Source organism: Calypte anna, chromosome 1 (genome assembly GCF_003957555.1).
Source record: "Calypte anna isolate BGI_N300 chromosome 1, bCalAnn1_v1.p, whole genome shotgun sequence".
NCBI lineage: Eukaryota > Metazoa > Chordata > Aves > Apodiformes > Trochilidae > Calypte > Calypte anna.
The window spans coordinates 85,160,622-85,178,203 of NC_044244.1; positions in this window are offsets into that span (position 1 = coordinate 85,160,622).

Sequence of the window (17,582 nt, forward strand, 5' to 3'; positions counted from 1 at the left end):
GCCCTTGACAGAAATGAGAGATTATAAATAAATAAAAGACCATTTTGATAGTAGGAGTATGTTAAAACAAATTATGTTTTAAAATTTAATTGAACTCAAAGTAAAAACTTGGATTACTTTTGTTTTTTTCTAAGTTAACCAGAATTAAGTCTCTACTACCTTGTTGAACCCAAACTCAAGCTGAACAAAAAGAAAAAAAAAAAAAGGTACATTATTTACAATAGCTCCTCAACACAGGAAGAGCCTGCTCCTATAACAGAAATCTAACAGGGGCAGAGGAATAAGCATGGGATATTCTTGGCCAGAACAATGAGGGAGAGTGGTGTGAATCTGCAAGGAGGGTGAAGAGGAAGAGGTTGGCTTGAGAATTTCAAAGAAGATAAGGTGATGTCTGTCTTGAGAGGTGGCCATGTCAGAGGAGGAGAAGATTCACTGCTTATGTCTGTTGTCCTGTGAAGCTCTTGCTGCTGCCAAAACTCTTCTCACCTTTCTCATGTATGGTTCCTAGACACTTTTTCCTGACTCAGATTACTCCTGCACACATTGTGAATCCATTTAAGGCTGTTTAGATGTGCAGGATCTGTTACTGAGCCCAAATTAGGGAAATACCAGTAACAGGTGAACCAGAACTCAACCAAAATATCACTAGTGCAGTTCTTTGTTTTTAATGCTGTCAAGCTGACTGTTGACTTAGAAACAAGAGTTCTAGACTGTACTTTTCAGATGACCATGTGTCTCCTGGGACAGTGATTCTGTAAAAGATCTAAAGTTTGTGTTGGACAAGTAGCTCTCTTTGTTAGTGCAGACATGTTGCTGAAGTGGTCAACTAAATAATTTTTCAGTACCAATCAGTGAGTACTAAGTCCACCTTGGGTTTCAGTGCTTGAAAAATGATACTGAAAAATCAAGGAAAACTTAGAGGCAACAGCTGTAAAATTATTTAAGAGAAGAGTTAGGCATGTGCTCAAATAAGTGATTAGGGAAATTGTTACAGCCTGCAAAACTTAGTTTCACAAAGCCTTTCCAGTGCTTTACACAGGATCCAGCCTCGGTTAATCTTTGATGCGAATGTGATCCTGTGAACTAATTAGGGATGTGTAGAAAGATTTTGTGCACAGCCTTCTTGTCTTATTACATATAGAAATTAGAAGTTTGACAGCTGCAGCCGCTTGAAAAAAGCATTGCATCCATTGGAAAAAGTAAGAATGGTTAAAGAAGCTGAATGTATTTTTTAAATCATATGTACTTAAATATTTTTGTGTTCCTCACCTGAAAATTTACAGCAAATTTGCAGAAGTTCTGTGCACTCCTAGGTAAAAGGTTTGTTGTTTGTTTTTTTTTTTTTTTCTGGTGCTCTGCTTCTAATATCCTCTATGCTAAAAATATGAAACAGACTAAAATATCAGGACTTATATTTATTAATTTAGCACATAAACTTTATGTGTTATGCATAATGTAACTGTGCTTTAGTTCCCATCTTTAAAACAGAGGAAGACTAACAGTTATTAAATTCAGCATTGTCAAAATAATGTCACTAATATTATTGAGTCATTCACATTTTCTGATAAAAGTGACAATAATAATAATAATAGAATAATAATAATAATGTAGAAGGAAATTAGTAATTTTCTCTTCAGCTGAGGGTTTATGACAGAAAAATCCTGTGGAAGAAAGTTTTAGGGCACCGTTTTGAATAAAAATATTTTTTTAAATGAGCAATAGTGAATGAAATAAGACCCTGGCAGAAAAGCAGTATGCTATCACATAGCTAGAGACAGTATGATAATATTTGTGCAGAAGAGAGGGAAATGAATTAAAATCCAATCACAGAGTCGATGCTGTCGTTTCTTGATTTCTGAGTGTTTGATCATGCTTTTTTAATGTAGCTGAGGGAGGAGTAACCATAATTGATTGGTTTTTGTTTGTTTGCTATGGTATTGCTCGGGTGCTGTGAAAAACAGGAACTCTTTGTGACATGCATTGCTCAAGTATGTACCAAATGACAGCAGCTACTTCAAATAGCTCGTTGTCTAAACACACAAAATGGACACAGACCAAAAAAGTGTATGGCACGTGGCATGATAAATGAATTTGCAGAAATTGATATGTAAATACTGTGACTCCCATTATTTTTTAAGGAAGGGATGTCATTAGCAAAGTACTACCTAAATGGAAAAGCAGGGAAAGGAGATTCAGGCAAACTACAGAGAAGGGAGACCTGTTAGGGTAGGATCTGGAGAATAGGAAAAGTTGGAATGGGCAACCAAAAAGCGCAGGAAAAAATCCAGTCAACCCCTACACATTGTCATACATAATAAACTTTACTTCAGACATGTAGGTTGGCGTAATTTAAAAAGCACATCTTTGAAATCCTTGAGAGCCTAGAGGTTAGCAGTGAGACTGGCCGAAGAGGGTGAATCAATTACTCTTACCTGTCTCATTTTACATTTTACACATGCTATACAAGAATCTTCAACCATTTTTATACATCTGTCTCCTGAGTGAAGCTTTGGCAGGGTAGTAATTTTGAAAGTGCTAGAGATCTGGCTTTGGCAGAGGACGTATAGAAGTGTTGTATTATCTTTTGTATGCTGAAGCTGTTGATAGTATCATAGCATTGCAGAGAGCTATATCCTGTGAAGTTCATGAAAAAAACATTATTTTGGTAGCCACTGAGAAATAAAAACACCTAGGATCTTCTGAAATCTGTAAACCTTTTCTCCCTATAATATGTTGGAAAAAGAAATCTATCCTACATGTTCTTTTGTATTATCATCAGTTATGGTGACTGTGTTCTTTACATTCATTTTGAATCTGTGTTTCCTGTCACGAGCAGATTAAAAACAGAAGAGAGCAGAGTGAAAGTTTTCTATTGCAAACATCTGTGTCTGAAAAAGGATTGTATTTCCATGTCCTGGAACATCAAGGGGAAAAGCTTGCCCTCCCCAGACACACACCTTTGGTTTTCAGCAATAAGGAATTTATAGACAAGGTGGCTATACTACAGTAAATAGAAAACCCAATTCTGCTATTATTTCTGGTGGTTAATCCAGCCTGGTTGTCTGAAGAGACCTTCGATCATTGTTCCCAGCAGAGAACTGTCTGAGTCTCTATCTCTGAAATGCTAAACATACATTCGGGTGTAACAAAAGCAGTGTTTTTAGTAATTCCTCTCTTTTCTATATGAAATTCACTTTTACATGCAAATATTGCTGTTCAGATAAGTGTTCTGGGACTGTCAGTAGAAATGGAGAATGGACATAACCTCTATAAGTTAAATGAAATCTGCAGACAGAGAAAAATGGCTACATCAATGGACTTCACAAAGAAAAAAATTAATGCTGATATGTCATCCATATCTGTCTGCTTTTAAAGAGCACAAACCTGGAAAGGAGAGAGAAGGTGTTTTAAGAACCACTGGGGGCCTGATACACAGCTCTTTCCCATACTTGGTATTCTTACAACAATTTAGCCCTGGAAAGAAGGAAAATTGTTGGTTTAGAAGCTGCCCTGACATCTTTCTATCTCGTACATAAATTTCCTTTAAAAACTTCAATATATCAACGTGCATCAATGCAAATACCACAGAAAATATATTTCATTAGATTCATATACTTCTTCACCTCATTGTACCCAAAGATCTGTTAAGTTGTATGCAAAACTGGAACAAATCTAGGAAACAGTTTGTTAAAATAATCAACTGGGCTGGTTCTTCAGTCATGATTATCTTGGGTTCTGAGGAGGCTTTTGCTCTTTTGCTGGTATGCACCAATGACTCTTCCATTCTGAAGTGGAAGCAAATCTCCATGTAACAGTCCATGGGCTAGAGTTTTACTATGGGTAACATAATTAATGAAGATGGTCTTCTCATCTCTCCATCAGATGAGGGTCTCCCAAACCTCCTTCAGGTATACCCAGCTGATGGTGGTATTTCCATACCCAGGAACATGTTAAAGACTCCTAAGACTGCAAATATTATTAACCAGAATTAATGGAAAAATGAAGAAAGCTTAAAAGTTTTGAACAAACTCAGCAGAGTGTGGTAAGAAAAATACAAGCAAACAGGGTTAGGAAATTTAGAAATGGGTAAGAACTCACACAGTCAGAACCCCTGGTTTCTAATCTGGGTTGTTTGAATTAGCAAGAGAACCTCAGCTGCCTTTTTTTGCAATGGCAATTAGCATGACGTATTTCTCTAGAGGATATATTACAGTGTGAACATTTGCCTGAGACGTGTCTGGCCAAGGTTCTCAGAAAAGACACTACAAAGAACAATGAAGTGAATCCCTCAACCTGTTTCTTGGAGTAAGGATCTTAAAGATGTAGAGACCTGCTTGCCTAATTCACACTTAGGGGCCATTGGGCAATTGATAAGTCATTGAGGTAAAACCTATAAGATATTTTTATAAATTATTTCAGTCAAAAAAAATAGGCCATTTTTCCAATCTCTATGGGTCTAATTTCACATTCCAGTTTTAGATTGTATAACCTTAATGCCTTTTAGACTAAAACATATTCTACTTCCAGAAATCTGCCCTCACAAGAATGGGATAGGGGTTTTTTGATTTATTTTGTTGTTATGTTTGTTTGTTTTTTATAAGGAAATGGCATGGACCATTTTTTTTTCAGTACTGTCATATTAAAATAGACTTTACACATTTTAATTCACAATTGTGTCTCCTTAATATTTTCAGAACCAAAATGTGCCATGATATTATTCCAATACTTAATATCATTTGTCTGGTTCTACTCAATAACCATCTGCTAAAAAAGAATGGAAGTGTTGCTAAGAAAGCTTGCAGATGATGCACAGATTGATAGAATAATAAATAACATTTATATGGCTGAGAATAGTGTTAGCTGCTACATCACACTGAGAGCTCACATTCTTTCTATGAGATCTCTGTCTACGATTTTCAGTGTCAATGATTTCCACAGTCCCTCAGCTTCCAGGAGTAATTTAGGTACTTTTTGTTTCCAGGTGTGTGACCTTACATTTATGTGTGTTCAGACATTACTTGAATGAGTTCCCCTTCCTATCAAACAACCCAGCTGTGTATAACTGGCTCTTTCTCAATACTGTCTATCATCCACCAAGCTATGCATCATCTGCAAACTTTATTAGCACTTCTTTCATATTTTCTGCTATGTGGCTAATAAAAATACTAATGGTTAAGCTGAGGTAAGAGGCCTAACACCTATTGAGCTGGTTATGATTTAACATCCATTTACTGTACAGTTCAATATACACTTCAATGATTATTTTGTCTTAATTTTAAAAATAAGACTATCACAAAGTACAAAATAAACACTTTATGAAAATGGAGATACAGCACAGCCAAGTGTATTTCTAGATACCAGAAAGATTTAAACACAAAATGCAGAGTTGTTATAAATATCTCCAGAAAAATCACTCATGTTAATGTAATATTACATAACATACCCAGATAAAGATTTTCAATGTTAATTTTTTTTTTTTACTATTCATACAGACATTCACAGCTATGCTCTGACTGTTGCGTTCCCATCTGGGGAATGCAGAACACCTATGTTTTAGGGAGACATCAACGGGATTTGCAGCTGCTTTGTTTCACCAAAGCACTGGAAAATTACCGAAATAGACTCTAAAACACTTGGCTTTCTGCACTGCAAATTCCTGCTGATTTGTCACCCCTCACTATTAGTTATTCTTCATACACAATCCCTTGTTTACATTCCCTTAGCCTGGCTTTAGTTCTCCAGGCTCATGCAATCCTGCTCTCCTTGGATGCCAATCTGGGTGGAAGCAGAGTGACCACCCACCTAGGGCACCAGGTTGGTTGGGAATCACAACAAAACCTCCCTGCTCTGCCCCTTGCTTTTCTTATGCCACAGACTTGGAGAGCCAGCCCAGACACCACTGCTGAGGGAGTGAGGAGCTTGTGTTTGTCCAGCTCTGGCTGGACAGGAGGGTGGCAGTGACAAGCAGCACGTTTGTTTCTCCAGATCTCTTGGTCCCTTGGTGATGGCAACAGCGACTGATCAGCTCTCCACATCTTTTCCCTGAGCCCTCTGCTTCAAGTCATAATCTTTTCTCCATCTCATGGCAGAAATGACCCTGTCCCTTCTCCTTTGGGCAGCAAAATATGATTTTACCCACATTGCTTATAAGCCTGGAGCCAGTCCCCTGTGTGTCTGCTTCCTTCTCCATCACTTCTCTAAGGAGGGTGCTCCTGGCTTCCCCTTCAGTGCAGGAAACAAGCACGCTGCCCCCCACCTCCTTCTTAGCTTCTTTGTAAAGAGGATCAGGCATAATAGGTATGTTCCTCCCACATACTTTGTATGAATGGCCATACTTACTGTTATTTTTTTGCAACTAAAAGTTGGTTTGTTGGTTTTATTGGTTTTCCCCCCATGTAGAATTTTTCCCTTTTTGAGTGGCCACCATCATCCGTTGTCCTCCATGAAACAGAAACTGCCACTGGCCTCGGGGGAGATGGTAGCTGCCTATACTGGGAGGCATCATAAAACACAGACTCATTGGGAACAATGGAGAAAACTCTTCTCAATGTGGCCACCAGCTGTGGCCTGCCACTGCTCTCAGCCCATCCAGAGCACTGGGCAGCAGCAGCCATGTTGAGGGAAGGCAGTGGCCCACCCAGCAGCCTCTGAGCCATGCCTGGGGAGAACAAAATTGCATGCATAAGGAAAAATACTTAACCAAAACTGGCTTAATTAAAAGAAGCAAGTGAAGTAAAGTGTTTGTGCAAGGTTGCAATGAGTTCCAGTTATGCAGGAGGTTTTAGGTTGGCTTTTAGGGGAAGATTAAGTCCTTTTTGCTGCTCTCTCACATTAATGCCTTGATTCGCCCTTAAATACCAAGAACAGAACCCTTATTTGACAGTTTTAATAGAAAACAATTTTTTTCAGTCAATAATAAGTATGTAATCTATAAAGATGTCGTATTTTTTCACCCTCATCTGAGCCTCCAGATTCCTGGGTCACTGGAGTCTGTATTCTTTTTACCAGGACATGAGACAACTAGAAGTCTAATAATGGGTGGTCCATTTTTTTTAAAAGCCCGATTTTAATACCTAAGCAAATTAAGAAATTCAAATACATCTGTGAAATAACTGCAAAATTTGTTTCATAATCAAGCCATGCATATTGGACTGTTAGAATCATAAGTCATGGAATGTTTTGACCTTAAAGATTATCTAGTTCACTGTACTTTTTACAGACACAAAAGAAGAATCAATAAAGCATGCCTGAGCTCGAAAATTCAGCCTTGATTCTAATCTTTAATTACCTCTAAAACACACATTAAGTGACAGAAAATATTTTAAAGCATGATGAAACTTGAGAGCATACATTGTCAGTAATTTTCACAAGAGCCGAACTGTAGGAATGTTGCGATTATTTTTAGAAAAAAGCATTGTGACTTAAGGAACTAAAAGGGCAGTTTTCTAATAGGAATTAAAACCATCCAGGTAATTGACATCATAATTAGCATACTCGACAAAGTCAAACTATAACCTGTTAAAATCCCACATACATAAGCCTTCAGATTTCTATACTTTTACATTTACAATTCTATAGGATTTGTTACCATTATTCTTTATAGTTCTTTATAGTGGAAAATTTTCTCCTGAGCAGAAGTCTTAACTCTGCCACAGAGTGACACTAAAAACCTTCGTAATTATGCTGATGGCCGTTTTAGTGGTTTTGTACTTAAATTGACAAAGTTGGTCTTTAAATACTCAGTATAAGCTCTCTCTTCTTTAGAGTAGGGACCTTTAATTACTTTGGAAGTAGTGATTAATCTAGAACCATGGAGCTGCATTCGCAACTGAGACACTGAGCTCCTGGTATTGTGCACCTAACAACATGAGTTTGGGATTTGAGAGGCAGCTTTTTTGTTCTGACTCATCGAGAAATCACACTCGGGGTGATAGGTGCATTTGCTGCCTTACACACCGGGTAAATGAGGGAACACCTTGGTTTTAGTAATAACTTACACCATGGAGGCTACTGCCTGAAATAAGCATTGAATGCAGGGTCAGAGGATCAATTAGAGTGAACGGAACAGTGGACAGCAGGAGGAAAGAGTCAGGGTGTAAAAATCATGGTACAAGAAATGAAGGGAATACACAATAGCCTTGAAAGAAAGCCAAGGGAAGGAACTTTTTGAGCAGAGCCCTGACTGCAAAGCAGATCTGGAATCATAAGCAAAGCAAAATATTCATGTTCAGTCTTACAGTATTTCAAGAAACAGACTTTGTCTGTAGTAAAACAGGATTACTTCAAAGAAATACCTGGCTCTTATAATCAATTTCTCGTTCTAATGGGAACAGCCTGTGTTGTTGTGTGTTTGGGCTAACAGCTCAGGCCACAGTGAAGTCAGAGAATGCAACCAGAGAGAGCAAACAATGAGGAAAAACAGGGAGAGAGGACAGAGAATGTAGAAAAGTTCATAGCAAAAAAGAAGAAAAAGGGAAACTTGCAGGAAATTAATCTAGGGCACAAAGAGATAAAAGAATGTAGCCAGGATGTATTCAGTGTGATTGTCAGCTTGGAGATGCTAGTTGCTCTGGGGAAGCATAAGTCCGAAAGTGTACCCATCTTTGAATTTCTGGTAGAAAAGAAGTCTCTGTCCCTGATGTCCCATTGCCGTTTTAGAAAAGCAGCCCTCTCAGAGAGGCAACCAGGCACCATGAAGGAGGATTAAAACATGCGAAGCTGCTGCCCATTTGGAACACACTCTGTCTCCTTTCACATCTGCAGAGCATTTAGCTGCTTGCATCTGGTTGTGTTTGCGCAAATATAATTCCATATTCACTAATAATTCCCGAGGCTAAAGGCCCCTCTCCTGTAACCTTGTTAATATTCTCACAAGGCCTGGTGTGAACGCCTCACAGCATTTGGATTAGAATTCAGTCTGCTGGGGTTTTTTTCCCCCCTGTCTCTTACTCTTTCTCTTTCTTGTACTTTTCTGGCCTCCAGTTTCCTGGCCACCCACATGACGAGACACTCTCCCTCCCGCTCTCTCCCCATTCTCAGTTTCAAGGAATTTCCTTTTGTCAAAGGCAAAGTGTGATTGACATATTTTCCCCCTCTTAAGTGCAGTCTTCTTAATACTTGATTTAACTATGTCCTTATGGGGCTCGTATAATCATTACTTAGGTGAGAAAGAGACCCCCTGCTCCCTCTCTACCATCCAATCTTGAGCTTCAAGCTCCAGACTGCTGGCTACTTAGTACTTTTAACATGTTTTTAATTCACTTTTAAAAGATGTTTTTATTAATTTGGTGGTGACGAAGGGTTCCCTTTTGACAGCCTTGGAAACTGAAGTCATTTGTTTGTCCATAAAACAGGTACCACCGAAGAAGCAGAACTGCTGGCTCCTCAATCAACGACTTGGGATCCCCTTTCAAAGCACTTCACCCAGGCCAGAAAAATTACCTTCTCCAGCCTTGCTGGGGGGAAGGCAATTCAATTTTCTAATCAGTTTTCAACCCTGATCCTGAGACTGATAAAAAATCTGAGCTGAAGTTCACCCTGGCTGTTGTGTCAGCGACATAAGCATTTTGCTTGTTCACTTTTGGTCTTTTAGCACAAAAAGCAAAGTTTTCCTGTTATACTCCAGCCTGTTTCCCGTGTAACCCACACAGGATGGGTCCAGGGCCAACTGTCCACCCCAAGTAGAGACCAAGGTGTGGCATGTTGCTTGGGGCAAGGGGTTAAAGGAGCCCTGGTGCTTGAGAAGGTGGATAGGCTGGTGGCAGGAGGAGAGGAAGATGAATTTCTAGACTGATGTCTTCAAGTTTTTTAATGATTTCCTGGTTAATTTTCATTGGGCACCCTTCTGTATTGCTCTGGTTTTATCCATGCCATGTATAATGTGAAGGAAAGGTAAAATTCTGCACTGGTGGCTATGGGTTGACTGTGGGAATTCAGTTGAAGAGGTTGCTCAGACTGAGCTAAACATTTTCAATACAAGATAGGAAGGAATATTAACAAGTTTTTTTACTAAATATTTGCATGATCTTACTACATCTTTTAATTATTATGAGATCAAAAGAGACGTTTTTCATTAACAGGAATAATTCTGAAAACTGATTGTTACAGCCAACATATAAGGAAATATTTATGATTAAGTATGTTGAAAATTAATGCCCTCACATAGTGCCTTGTTTTCAACTGTGTGTGAACTTTGCTACATTTGAAATAACTAGGGTGAATAATCTGTCTTTGTACTTGCATTCTTCTTTTCTCCTTTCTTTGAAAAAGGAGGAAAAGTAATCGAGTTTTCAGAAAAAAAGTTAGGGAGACTTTATTCTCATGTATATGCTGAGAAAAAATAGAAAGGGAAGCCAGTAAAAATTGATAATCCCTACTAATTTGGATGAAAAACTTGTCTTTTGATCAGTACTTGGGGCAGGAGATTATTCTGATGTCAGAAATGTGTACTTGTCTATTTCTGTGAAAATTTTTCCACATTTACTCAAGTTATGAGCCTCAGAAAGTCCTGTTTTGCACAATGACATTAAAAATACCTGTTCTTTGAAGGATTTCTATCCATTCTAAATCCAGATGGGGACTACAACCTTCTCTCCCACCAGAGCAGTGGGTGCATGGTGTGGCCACACTGTCTCAGGGCACAGGAGATGAACACTGTTGCTGCCTCTGCTGTAGTTTTAATGTTGGTCTGAGAGAGGGTGGGAAAGGAGAGGAAACCTTTCTGACTAGACTGCAGAAGTCCAGGAGCTGGGAACGAAGTACTGGGAATGAAGACACTGGGACAAATTGCTGCTGGGCTTAATATCCTGATGTTCAGAGCAAGGGTGGGAGGTTTACAGGTCAGACTGGAAACATGACAGGAGAGAAGCATGGACCTCAGATGCTTGTCTCTGGAAGCAGAAATTTCAGAAATTGAATGTAACAGGAAAAAAACCTTAGAAAGTTAATGATTCGGGATTCAGAGCAGGGTTTGGATGGCATCCAGTAAATAAGACATGATACACCTATTGAACAAAGAGTATAAAAGAAGACTTCAAATATCCAAGATCTTTAACTGAGATCCAGTGGAAAACTTATGAAGTTATGTAATTAAAAACTTAAAGTTAGCTCATAGATAGGGCTGAAATAAGGTCAGTCTTACTGAAGATGTTCCTTAATATCTGAATGTTTGGCTTTGCAGCATTAATGATTACTTAACGTAGTATTACTTATACAGTACAAAGACCTGGTATAGCATATAGGCCAGGACCTACATTGTTGTAAGGTGAATTATATTCTGTATCTCAGTAATGGCTTAGATTAAACTCACTAACAGCTATGTACCTTAACTCAGGTTCCAAGCCACAAGAATTACCTGCTCCTCTATGTTCTGTACTGATATGGAACCAAACAGTAATGGTAAAAAACAAAATTCTTTTAATTCTTGTCATCTTTTTTTCACACAAGCATGTGCAGCTGTGGCCCATAGCTGCTGAAAATAGTCATCAGCACAATATGGCAATGAATATTTTCAACCATTCTTTCAAGAAAACTTTTATCTTTTCTTGGCCCCACAATGTTTCCAGACAATCTATCTCCATTGTCTGGGACTTGTTTAGCAAAGTATTTTTTCAAGAAGCATAGTTTAGGACTTTTCTCTGGTATGTGCTTGGGAAGGAGTTAATTTGGAGATGGCTTCAGTGTCTTATAGATCACAGTCCTCATTTTTGCTGCTGCCATGTGTCAGGACGGCCCCAGTTCTCTCACAGCCCCTATTCCCTGGCTTTGGCACATCTTGCTTGCAAGCTGGCCAGGAACTGCTTTTGGGTACCTGACTACAGATATTGGTAAAATACTGAATTTACACACTGTGAGAAATTGCTGAATTCCACTGTTGCAGAATAGATGAGTTCATGAGACTGTGACTGAAATGCTGCAGAAAGGTGATGTGAAAGCTTTTGTTTCCATCACTGAGGCAGCTCTGCAATGTTGCAATGGTTTACCCATGGTTCAGATTCTCACAGTTATTTCCATAAAAACCATTTCCAGAAGCTTTTTTAATACAAGCTGCAGTTTCTAGAGTGTGATATACAGTGAGTTCGTTCTGCATGGGCTGCAGAGCTCTGGGAAGAAGGGGCTCTGCAGAGCAGACTATGCCCTCCAAACCAGCTCACTCTATGTGACTGCTGTTCCACTCCATCTTCTTTATGCCACACAGGCTTGTGCACATCACCTGTGAGATCAGTTCTCCACCCTTGTGTCCTCTTGGGTCACTCTTCTAGAGAAATGTGCCTTGCTTTCATACTGGCTCAGCTTCAGGGCTTTGGTCTGATGTTGGCTTGGTTTCTCAGACTTGCAGGGCTTCCTTGCAAACAACAGAGCTGTAAGTGAAAACATAGAAAGCATATTCTGGAAACTGTGAAGCAGTCTTGGCTTTCAGAATGATAGCTCAGGAGCCAAGTGACCTGAAATCTGATAGAATATTTGTATATTGTTTTATCTGAAGAAAATCCCTTCAGTTGTCTTTTGTCAAGAACTGGCAGTAGTCTTTTTTATTTTAATTTTTACTTTTAAATTCAATGAAGCAAATAAAAATCCTGCATACTCCCTGCTAGACTGAAGTATCTTATTTTTCTTTTTTAACTGAGTATTTGGAAGGATTAGGGAGGAGAAAAAGTGGCTTTAATAAGTTGGTGATGGAGTGTCTCGGTGTTTTCCAGGTGTTTTCTAGGCATTCTGTAAAATGGTTCTTGCATTAGTGTGCTTATGGCCTCTGAGAACAGGGCTCAGAAAACCTGGAACTGAAAATTGGGAAGGGGATGAAGCCAGTATCAAGCAGCACCATGTTCATGGAGAATCGAGCTGGGGGGACTGACCACCACCAGGGGCCAATTTTGACAAAGTGGAACACAATACAGAAAGCATTTGAGTCACTCCACTGTTATCAAGTACCTGTGAAGCTCACAGGTGAAGTATGCCTCACTCTCTTTAAGGGCCAGAGCAAATATGAAGTGGCTGTCTGCTACTGCTGCTAGCAAATTGAGAAACAAAGACACTTATGTCCCTTGATTCCCTACTCCAAGCAAATAGTAAGCATGAAGGATGCTGGGTATTTTGGTATTAAATCAGTGGTTCAACAACTATACTGTGAACAAAAATAAATGGCTCTAGTAAGATGTGGAATATAAGCAAGAGAATTCCAAACCAAAATGCTTTACTACAGGAAAAGGAAAAAACAGGATACGACAACTGGCTTTTCTCTTCAGTCACAAGTGATGAAGAGGTCCCTTACACATCAGATTATACTCTGGAGGGGAAGGGATGCCATCCAGAAGGACCTTGACAGGCTTGAAGGTTGGGCCCATGCCAACCTCATGAAGTTCAACAAGGCCAGGTGCAAGGTCCTTTACCTGGCACGGGGCAATACCAAGCACAAATACAGGTTGGGTGGAGAATGAATTAAAGACAGCCTTGAGGAGAAGGACTTGGAGGTGTTGGTCAATGAGAAGCTCAGCATGAGCTGGCAATGTGCACTTGCAGCCCAAAAAGCCATCCTGAGCAGTGTCAAAAGAAGCGTGGCCAGCAAGTTGAGGGAGGTGATTCTCCCCCTTTATTCTGCTGTCATGAGACCTCATCTGGATTACTGTCTCCAGTTTTGGAGCCCCCAACACAGAAAGGGCAGAGAGCTCTTGGAGTGAGTCCAGAGGAGGGCCATGAAGATGAATTGGAGGATGGAGCACCTCTCCTATGAAGGCAGGCTGAGAAAGTTGGGGTTGTTCAGCCTGGAGAAAAGAAGGCTCTGAGAAGACCTTATAGTGGCCTTCCAGTACCCAAAAGGGACCTCCAGGAAAGCTGTGGAGGGACTTTTTACAAGGGCATGGAGTGATGGGACAAAGGGTAGTGGCTTTAAACTGGAAGAGGGTAGATTTAGGTTAGACATTAGGAAAAAATTATTTAGTGTGAGGGTGGTGATAAACTGGCACAAGTTGCCTAGGTGTGAGACAGAAAGCTTTCTTTAGGCTGTACAGAGGCAGCTGCCATTCCCATGGACAGTGAATGGCATTGTTCTGGGAGCCGCAGCTTGCAAGGAGTGGATTTATTCACAATGTCAAATCCCTCCTGTCCTGACCTTTCCTGACTCCTAGACATCTGTGAGGGAACACCCCTGAGAGGGTATCTGTAAAGAACCATTTATTTTGCAGTGAAGGGTAATCTCATAATAACGAGGGCACTCCTACAAGTTCCTGGGAGTACCAAGTGGACATTGCCCAGTTTTGCTGGCTGAAACACTGCAAACACAAATACAATGGAGGCTCTGAAGAAGGCAGAGCAGCTCAGCACCCACAGCCCATGTTTATTTTCTCCGGAGATGAAGGGGGGACTGCAGGTCAGCAGGAATTGTGCATTCAGGCTGGTATTTATTGACTCAGAAGTCCTTGCTGACAGACAGACAGACAGGCAGGGAAGGTTCCATTACAGTGACGTGTTTCTTTCCGTCTTCACCCCTGAAGCTCTCGCTGCTGACACTTTACACATTGCTGTGGCTTCTCCAGCTGGTGCTGGGGCAAATGGCAGCTGCCTTTCACCTTGATGGTGGTGGAAGTACCATGGGAACACCACTGTCAGGCTTTTGGTGACATACCAGAGCATATTTATCAGAGATGTAGCAACAATACAGAGCTTCGTGTTCAGCCTTCCCTTTGAGTTGAGGGTTAAGAGTGTAGGTCTGGATCAGATGCTGAAGGTGAGCTCTGGGTGGCTACTAGGGGTCAGTGGACAAGGTCTATGTGAAAGAGAAATATACCCCTGTGCTGTGTTTAGCCCCATTTCCACCTTCTGTTCGCTGATGCAGCACTGCTAATTAGATCTTTGATTGCCCTACTCTTAATATTGTGCTTTAGGAGACATTCCACTCCTTTCCATAAGTGAGACAGATCTACCATCTGTTGTTTGCAAGGATCCTGTGACACTGAGAACCCTTCATTCAAGACAGGGGTGATGGCATCAATACTTTGGATTCCTAGTATTTCCTTCTGAGTGCCCCACTGGATTTAAGATGATGCTGGAGACTCCTATCTATTACAAGCAGTATATATACCTGTGCTTTTAACCACAAAGGCAGTCTTTTTTAATGTGGCATCTCTGGCAGTGCAAGATACTTGATCTTTCATCCTTTGTCAGAATGAATAAGTAAGTTGTCCCTCTTTAAATAACATTAAATAACATTAATTTATTATTGTCTCCACACTCTCAATTGCTTTTTAAATTATATCATTTTGTAAATCAAAGGTGACAAATAAGAGGTGGCAGTTTCTAAAGGATGTGGCAAGCTGGGGTACAGGATATCTGGACTGTTTGCAGCAAAGCACTGTCAGATCAGATTGTGGATTTTTTGCTTGCAACATGGGTAAGTGAATCACACTGATCTCTTGCTCAGGGAAATTAACATTAGGGATGTGAAGAAGTTGCAGTATGAGGGTGCCCTTTCACCTTTCAGATTTAATCTTTATGAATATGCCATCTCTGGAAATACAAATGCATATGAATGTGAACTCAAGCACCAGATAATTTAGTCCATTTCTTGATTGCTAATGCAAGATTATGTGCAACATTGCACATTTTGTTTTAACAATCTGAAATGGTGAGATATCTTCCACATTTGGATTTTCGCTGTTTTTCTAGTAATTCAATTCATGCAGTGAGACATGGTTGCAACACTTTCGTTCTGTGACAGAATGCTTCTTACATCACCGAACATATATGGAATTTTTTTAAAGCTCTACCTCATTAAAACCTGATGCTTAGATCTCCTGCCTCTAGTGTACAGGGGCAGACCTACACATATTTTGTTTTTGAAAAGTTTCCCTCTCTTTTTCAGTAATGGCAGGTCTACATCTAAAGATTGTGGAGATTTCCTTCTACACCTTCGCATGTTTGCTGTCTTGGTAATCTGTGTGTGGCAAGCCATACGCTTTAGTTCCATCAGTAAAGCTCCTTTAAGCAAAACCTGTTTTCCCTGATGTGGCCTTACCAGTAAATGGGAGTGAAGAGGATGAGGAATTCATTATGTGTATTGAAGTGGATGCTGGTGACTGGATGGTACTGCAAGGAAATGCTTTCTTGACTATGTCAGCTACTGAGAATGTCTCATGTCAAAGGGCTCTTCTCATGTTGATGCATATGGAGCACCTTCAGGGTGCTTATATGTCCACATCAACTTACAATCTTAAGTATAAGATAGCCAAAACAGCTCCTAAGCCTTTTATCATCTACCTTTGCTGAACTTTAGGTGTAAGGGGACAAAATATGTCCAAATACTGGACACAGGTATCGTCACTCTAATCAGCCTCTACACCTGAAGAGGGAGTAGCTGGATGTTTAGTCTTACCTGAGGGCTGACTTCCTCAGATGGGATTCCCCAAACTAATTCCTGTTTGAATAGGAGCACAGACATAGAAACAAAGCAAACCTTGATTTAAAATCAAACTTGAATACCAGTCTGTTGTATAACTGGCTCACCAACCTAAACTTTCTTGTCTCTGTCTTTAATCCACTGCTTTTCTCATCTTTTCCCATGACATCCAGTGTCCTTCTGCCAGTGGCTTTCAACCTGTGATCCACAGGTTTCTGGAAATCAAATGACTGCTTCTAAAGGGTCTGTGAAAGAAAAGCAATTTATATGTACTGTGTGTTAATCTATGTGTGTGAAATATCTAAAGAAGATAGGGCATCTGTGTCCCTATGGGTGTGGGCAGGAAAGTAAGAAGAAAAGTTAATCTCATGCAAAGAATCAGGAGATTTAAATCCTAAATTTGTGACAGTTTTATAATACTTAGGTTTCTTTCGGTCTTCTCTGTTTCGAGAGGTATGCTGGCTGGTAATTTGTAGAAATATTGAATCTCTCAGGATGTATGGGCAGAAAGAAAGGATGCACAGTACAAAGGGTGTTTGCATTAAGTTGCAGTAGGTTCTTCGCTACTAAAGTATGCTGTACCTGGCCCATATTCCTGTGTGGGGACATCTTGGATATGACATCCAGGGAAGATGCTGACATCAGAGTGCTAGTTACCTCCTCAACAAGAGCAGGCATCTGCAAACAGGTCCTATATTTGGAGGTGAAAATTTTTTTATCCCAGACAAATACTGTAAATTACCTATGTTTGATCTCTAATTTAGATCCAATTTAATCCCCTTGAAGGACACTCCTTTGTATTTTCTTTCTTCTGTCCTGTTTCTTGGTCAAAGTGTCATCATGGTTTGTTCAGACATAATATTAATCTTTAATACTAGTTTTTGCTCAGAACCTTAATCCCTTTTTCTTCAGAGCCTGTGATTGCACCTATTTGTGGCATCTGTATTATAGAAAGAGCTTCTTTGCTAGTTACGCATTGCCTCCAAAATAATTGACAGTCAGGAACAATGGATGTAACAAAAGTTTGTATGCATCTTTATCAGTAGATACATTTTAACTTTTCCTTCCAAACAGTCAACAAATTCTACTTAGTTATCTCCATTGCTGCAGAAGGACATACAGTTGTTTTGCTTTCTACCAGTGAATTCTCACCAATGAAGAATGCTGACCAAGTGGACAACCTACCCATGCA